The sequence below is a fragment of the Ixodes scapularis genome, unplaced genomic scaffold (assembly GCF_016920785.2).
Source record: "Ixodes scapularis isolate PalLabHiFi unplaced genomic scaffold, ASM1692078v2 PGA_scaffold1__304_contigs__length_218370807, whole genome shotgun sequence".
In the NCBI taxonomy this organism is placed as follows: domain Eukaryota; kingdom Metazoa; phylum Arthropoda; class Arachnida; order Ixodida; family Ixodidae; genus Ixodes; species Ixodes scapularis.
The window spans coordinates 20008641-20015972 of NW_024609846.1; positions in this window are offsets into that span (position 1 = coordinate 20008641).

Genomic DNA, 7332 nt, shown 5'->3' on the forward strand with positions numbered 1-7332 from the left:
GCCTGATCTGCACTGTCTTTCCTAAATATATCATTCCAATCAGTACATGCAATACATTGTCGAAGGTTGTCTAGTTTATCTTTCGTTATATCTTGAAAATATAGTTTAGATTTCTTAGTATTTTTTGAGGAAAACATCTCTACACACAGGAATATTGGAAGATGACCGCTTAACTCATAGCTTATGGCACCACTGTGAAACTTTAGGTATGACAATTGGTTATGAAAAGATCAACGACTGTTTCAGAAAGCAGTGTTATTCGAGTTAGTGTTGAAAATGCGTAAATGCAACCATTAGGATTAATTATCGTGAGCATTTCTCTTTTCATAACAGTGTCTACAAGCATGTCAATGTTGAAATCACCGCCGCAAATAACATTGTAGTTGTGGTCGTTTATAAACATAAGAAAACAATCAATAAATTCAAAAAAATATCGCAACATTGCCATCAGGTGGGCGATAACACACTACAAATACGTTTTGGTTAGAGCGCACGCACAATACCTCGTAATCTTTTGTAACAGCACAATAATCGATTAGGAATTCGCAATTCATATCTCTCCTAGACAGTAAAGCCACCCCCCCCCCCCCCCCCACCTAGCCTACAAGTACGATTTAGGAAGTGGGTGTCGTAGGCGGGCAAACGAAGTACGTTATCGTTATCCGAATACCATGTCTCAGTTAGCATGACAATGTCAAACAAAAAACCAAACTGGTCAAGTAGTAATTCAATATCTGGCGCCTTAATTCTTGCCGATTGTGCGTTTACGTGTAAACATTTTAAGAACCGTTCATGGTCAACATGGAATTTTAGCTCTTGGGGAGCTAGAAAACTCCGATCAGCCATTTATTAATATGAAGTTCGCAAAAGATAGGTGCAAAGTAAAAAAAGAAAGGACTTAAGCAATCTTAACCAGGTCATCTTCGCAACGAATAACAAATGCTCGTTCGCCATCAGTTTTTCTTACAAGTACGCTTCCGTTCTTATGCCAGACATATTTGTACTCTGCTGTCTTTATCCATTCTTTTGCAGCCGATAGCAGCTCCCGGTTACGCTTAGTCATGTTTTCTTGTATGTATACATTGGGTTTCACAACCCTCAGCTTTTTTCTTCTGTTGGAGCCATAGCTCCAATTCTGTCTGCTCTTGAGGGGAGTCTGTGTATATCGGTTACTTAGCTTTCATTAAGGGGTGAGATCTCTAGCCGGGTCGCGAGCTCACTCAGTTTGAAGAGCAGATCTTCATTCACAGTTTGAGCGATTCCGTGAATCTGAAGGTTCAGTTTTCTGCTACGCCATTCGAGGTCGCGAACTGCTGACTACAGATCTTGTTTGCGTTCTAAGTGCTCCACACGTTCTAGCCGTTTGTGTAGGTCAGCTATTTTATTGTCGTGTTGGTTTACTTCCTTCAAAATATCATCATATTGGGCCACTATCACCTGTTGGGATTTTTCGATGATCTCCATTGCTTCTTTAAGTGCCATGAGGCTGGCCAGTCTTTTTATTTATGTCCGCGAGGATGACTGCAATGTTATGCTCCTTTCCTTGTTTCCCTTTTTGAGTACCCTGCTTTTTGCAGTCGCGGCACTTCCATGACCCCTTAAAGCTGTCGTTCTTAGACCTAAAAACATTAACAGAAATGCCCGAGCAATCCCCCAGGTGATATTGGCATTTGCATTCGGTGCAAGACATAATGCAGCCATTATCAGGAATTCGTCGTCAGAGAGCGCGCAAGACACGTCATCATCGCTAGCCATGAAAGACATTGTATGGCAGCAGCGACAGCGGGAAAGTTGGAAACCACAGCCGGCTTAAAGAAGGAATGACCAACCTGTAAATAGGGGGGAGGCGGTGCGGTCGTCGGTAGGGGCAGACGTGTCTCACGTCGGCTCCCGCTTCGAAGCATCCTAATTAGGGTCTAATTTGCCTAATTCTTCCGAATTTTGGTGCCAACGTTTCGGAAGTGACGCGAGGAACCTGTGGATACCAAATTTGTGGATGTGGACCCAGAATTTTTGATTTCGCGAAGACTTTGCTTCTGGAGGCGGCCGAGGGCCGCTAAGCCTAACCGACCGGGCCCGCCGACGGGGGTACTTGGACGTCGGAAGATGGTCGCCAACGTGAGTACAAGTTCTGGAACCACTATCGTGGAGGTTCCAGGCATGGAAGTCAAGCCTGAAGAGTGCGCAGGATGGCTGCATGTTAAAATCGGCAAGAAAAACGAGGTTCAGGAAGCTAAGGCTAACACGAGGGCCGTTCGGCGAACAATGACGGCGTCGACTAGGGCGGCCAGGATGCCGGGGATATTACCGAAGGAGCAGAACAAGATCATCGTCAGGCCTCGCGGGGGCCTAAAGCTCGCCAAGACGTCGGCTATTACGGTCATGACAGCAATTAGAACGGCGGCGAGCCTCACGCGAGCCGAGACCATGTACGACACCCAATGCCCGAACGTACAGCAAAACATCATGGTAATCAGTACGCCCGACGACTTGCGAGCAAAGAAATACGCCGGGGTGAAGGAAATCAAGATCGAAGACCGAACCTACGAAGTGAGTGCCTACGTGGCCGCACCAGACGGAGCCGTGAAGGGCGTCGTGAGGGGAATACCCGTCGAAGACTCGGCGGAGACGATAACGGACAACATTCTGAACGCAAGAAATCCCAAGGCAAAGCGGCGCAGAGAATCGGGTCATCGACTACCATCATCGTGGTCTTCGAGGGTCCGAAGGTGCCGAAGTACGTGTACTACGGAGGCGGACTGCTCAGGTGTACCCTATACCGCAAGCACTATGAGGTATGCAGGGGCTGCGGAAAGGTCGGACACCGGGTACTTGTTTGCCCGACGCCGGAGATCAAGGTGTGCATCGGGTGCGGAGAAAAGACGGACCGGGACCACCAGTGTACGCCAAAATGTAAGCTATGCGGGGGTCCACACGTTATTGGGGACAAGGAATGCAAGAACAAGTTCAAAACGCCGTACATCCTGAAGCAAAGACAATGGGAACGCAAGGAACTAGGCCTAACGGCCGAAAAGGCGGGAACGGGGAATCCCCCTCCGAAGAAGACGCCGGAAGACTTCCCGCAGCTGCGCCTCCAAGACTGGCGATCGCGGACGCCAAAGCGAACCGCGTTTCGCTCGAAGAGCAGGAGCGCAGGCGACAAGGCGAAGACGTCATGGGCACAGGTGGCCGAGCAGTCGGGGACCAAGGAAGTGAAAGCGCTCAAGGAGGCGAACAATCAGCAGGCGAGGAAGATCGCCGAGCTCGAAGAAACAATAAAGAGAATGGCGGCAGATATGACGGCGATGAAGGAAAGAAAACAGAAGACAGAAGAAAAGGCTCCGGCAAAGGAGGACGAGGTTTCCGTGGAAATGGTCGAAGAACCACCGGCTAAACGAAAAATTCCGGATGGGAGCAGATTCCGAAGACCGGAAGAAAACCAAGACCTTAGGCAAGAGTTCAAGTCCCTGTCAACGCGGGTAGACAGACTTGAAGAGAAAGCTGATAGCGTAGACAATCGCCTCACGTCCATGGAGAACCGGTTCATGGCCATGTTCACCAAGATCACAGAACGACTGGACACCCTAGCAAGTCTCATACCGGCCCAACAATGGCAGCAAGGCTAAAAGGCGTGAATATGGAACTGCAGGGGCCTAGGAAACAAGAAATCGACGCTGCAACAATACGTCCGCAACCAGACCCGTAAGCCGGACGTCATCATGGTGCAAGAAACCATTAACCAAGAGCCGAAGCTTTCGGGGTACCGGGTCCACGCCAAGGGTCCGGAGCAAGGCCAGCGAGGCATATGCACCTTCGTGAGGAGGGGCGTAAACTCGCTGGAGCACGACTGCAAAGGGGATCCCAAGCTCGAGAAGCAGACGGTGGAGATAATCGCCGGGAAAGAAAGCATATTCCTGGGGAATGTCTACAGCAACCCGAACCAGAACAGGCAAGGTTTCAAGCACCTATTCCACGAGAACTTGAGACGGGCCGGGGAAAGCACCCTGGTAGTAGCAGGGGACTTCAACGCCCCGCACACGTACTGGGGCCACAAGGCGGTAACAATGAAGGGAAGGAACCTGCTGCAAGACGTGACCGAAGCGGACCTACAACTGATCACGGATCCTCGGCAACCGACCCTAATGGGAAGGAAGTCGGCGGACCGAGACACTACGTCCGACCGGGTCTGCACCAACGAGGAGGAAACCACCTGGACCAACACGAAAGAAGACCTAGGAAGCGACCACTTCATCGTGGAGATCCAGATCCCGCTGAAAGGCAAAGCGAGAACCCACAGGAAGCAAACCTTTACATACTGGGAGGTATTCAGAAAGCCGGCACCAAAGGGGGAAATCGCCGACATCGAGGCCTGGACGAAGAAACTGCAGCGAGCGGCCACGGCAGCCACGCGGGAAATAAAGACGACCGAAGACACCGACGGGAAGATGGACAGCAGGCTAGCACACCTGATTGAAGCCAAGCAATCCATCACCAACCGGTGGCGGCAACAGAGGCTCAACAGAAGGCTTCGCAAGAAGATAGCGGAGCTCAATAAGAAGATCCAAGAGCACTGCACGAAACTCTCGTCGCAGCAATGGGACGACATGTGCAACAAGGAGGACAAGCAGATGCACAACGGGGCGACGTGGCGGCTGCTCAGGCACCTGATCGGCGAAACAAAGACCAAGGGTTACCAACATAACAGAATGGCCGGCATTGTCCAAACAGCTATCAGGGAGCTGGGAGAGGAAGAGACCAAGAAGAAGCTGCGAGAGAAATACCTTCCAGAAACCGAAAAAGTGGTACACGGGGACTACACAGGAACGGAGAACGAGAAGCTAGACAGAGATCTGGAGCCCTGGGAGGTGCGAAACGCCCTCCAGAAAGTGAACGGCAAGTCGGCGGCAGGACAAGGCAAGTTGAACAACAAGACTCTCGAAACCTAAGCGATGAGGCGGTGGAGGCTCTGATGGAGTACTTCAACGAGTGCTGGAGAGCCGGGAAGCTTCCGAAGCAATGGAAAACAGCAAAAATTATCCTGATTCCGAAGCCAGGGAAGCCACCGGGCATCGAACACCTAAGATCCATCTCGCTGACGTCTTGCGTGGGCAAGGTGCTAGAGCACGTGCTCATGAACAGATGGCAACGATACCTGGAAGACGAGGGGCTCTTCCCGAACACCATGTATGGGTTCAGGGAGATGCTCTGCACGCAAGATGCGATGGCGTTAATCAAGAAAGAGGTGGTCGATCCGGAGAACAGGGGACGAGCACTGCTAGGCCTAGACCTGCAGAGCGCCCTTGACAAGCTGAAGCACTCGGCCATCCTCCAAAGGGTAGCAGAGCTAGGCTTTGGCCGGCGAAGCTATGACTACATCAGAGACTTCCTGACGGGCCGGACGGCAAAGCTACAAGTCGGAGAGATAGACATCGAGGAGAGAGAGCTGGGCAGTGTGGGGACGCCGCAGGGATCCGTCATTTCTCCGCTCCTCTTCAACATGGTCATGACGAAGATTGCGAGGCGACTCGAAACGCAATCGATCCGCCGCACGATCTACGCCGACGACATCACGCTGTGGTCCGTGAGGGACGTAGAACAACAAGCGCAAGACGAGCTGCCAGAAGCTGTGTTATCCATCGAGGAAGAACTGGAGGGCACGGGCCTGGCCTGCTGTCTGAGCAAATCAGAGCTACTCGTGATTAACCCGAAGAAAAAGACCTGGGACCAGCTAACCGTCCAAACAGAAAGGAGACAGGTAATCCCCAGAGTCAAGAAGATCTGGATCCTGGGCCTGATAGTAGATGAGACCAGGAAGAACATGGAGACGGTACACAAGCTAGAACACAAGACAAATGCGACAATACAGCTCGTCAAGCGGGTGGCGAATCGCAAGGGGGGCATGCGGGAGAATAGTATCATGCGCATCGTCCAGCCCTTTGTGATCAGCCACTTGGCCTACATTGCAGCCTTCCACAACTGGAAGTACAACAAAAAAAACAGACTGAACTGCATGATCAGGAAGGCCTACAAGAATGCACTGGGGCTCTACGCCAGCACGAACACCGAGATGATGGAATCGCTGGGGGTTCACAACAGGCTGGAAGAGGTCATCGTGACTCAGCAAACGGCTCAGGTCGCCAGGCTAGAAAAAACGAAAACGGGAAGGGAAACGCTAAGACAACTGAAGATAGAGGCCCAAACAGGCCCAGAAGATCGACAGGCGGACTCGATGGCGATGGGGAGGCTGGATATCCGGCCAATACCGAGACATATGCATCCGGTACACGACAAAGGCAGACGCAAGGCGAGGGCCCAGGCCCTCACCAGGGAACACGGGGAAGACAGCGGCACGGTCCACGTCGACGCAGCAAGACACGGCGACCACTTCGTGGCGGCAGTGGTGCGTGCGAAGGGCGGTGGACAAGTGACAGCGGCAAGCATCAGAACTCAAGAAATGCGCGTAGCGGAGGAGGTGGCCATCGCACTGGCGGCCTCCCTGCCAACAGTGAAAGTGGTGCTCAGTGACTCTATGAGGGCACTAAGAAACTTCATGGCAGGACGAATTAGTCAGGCCGCAGCGAGGACACTGGACAATAAGAGTTGCGGGAAAGTAACACTTAAATGGTACCCTGCTCACGAGGAGGGAAATGCGGTGGTGGACGCTGTTGGATAGCGCTACACTGAGCAGCCGAGCAGACAGAGCTCCGCAGCTCGTGCGCATGAACTCGTGCCTTGCACCCGTGGCTAGAACGTACCCGGCTCTGAGCCGATCGCCATATTAAACCTCTTGTTCTGCCTTTCTATCGTGTCCCCGTTCCCTGGCGCAACTTGCAACACGACTTGCAACATGGTGTCAGAAGTGGGATGCCGCCAACGATGAGCCGATTTGAAGAGCTCTTCAGCGGGCACCGCCGCGCCAACCAGGGACCCACACGAAGGTAGGCGACTTTGCTCTCGGGGATCTTCGGCTGCAGCCACGCGATAAAGGATGGCGTCCTTTGTCATACAACCACCGGAAGCATTTTGTTTCTCATCACCGACCGAGTGGCCGAAGTGGAAAGAACGTTTCGAACGTTTCCGCACATCCTCCGGACTTATCGCCAAGCCCGAGCCACACCAAATAGATGCGATGCTCTACATCATGGGAGACCAAGCGGAAGATATATATGGCCCGTTCCAGCTGTCTGCCGAGGAGGCCAAGAAGTTTACAGTCGTCATGAAGCAGTTCGACAAGTATTTCATCCTGCGGCGAAACGTCATCTTCGAACGAGCTCGTTTGAACACGAGAGTTCAACACGAAGGCGAGTCTGCGGAAAATTTTGTCACGGCGCT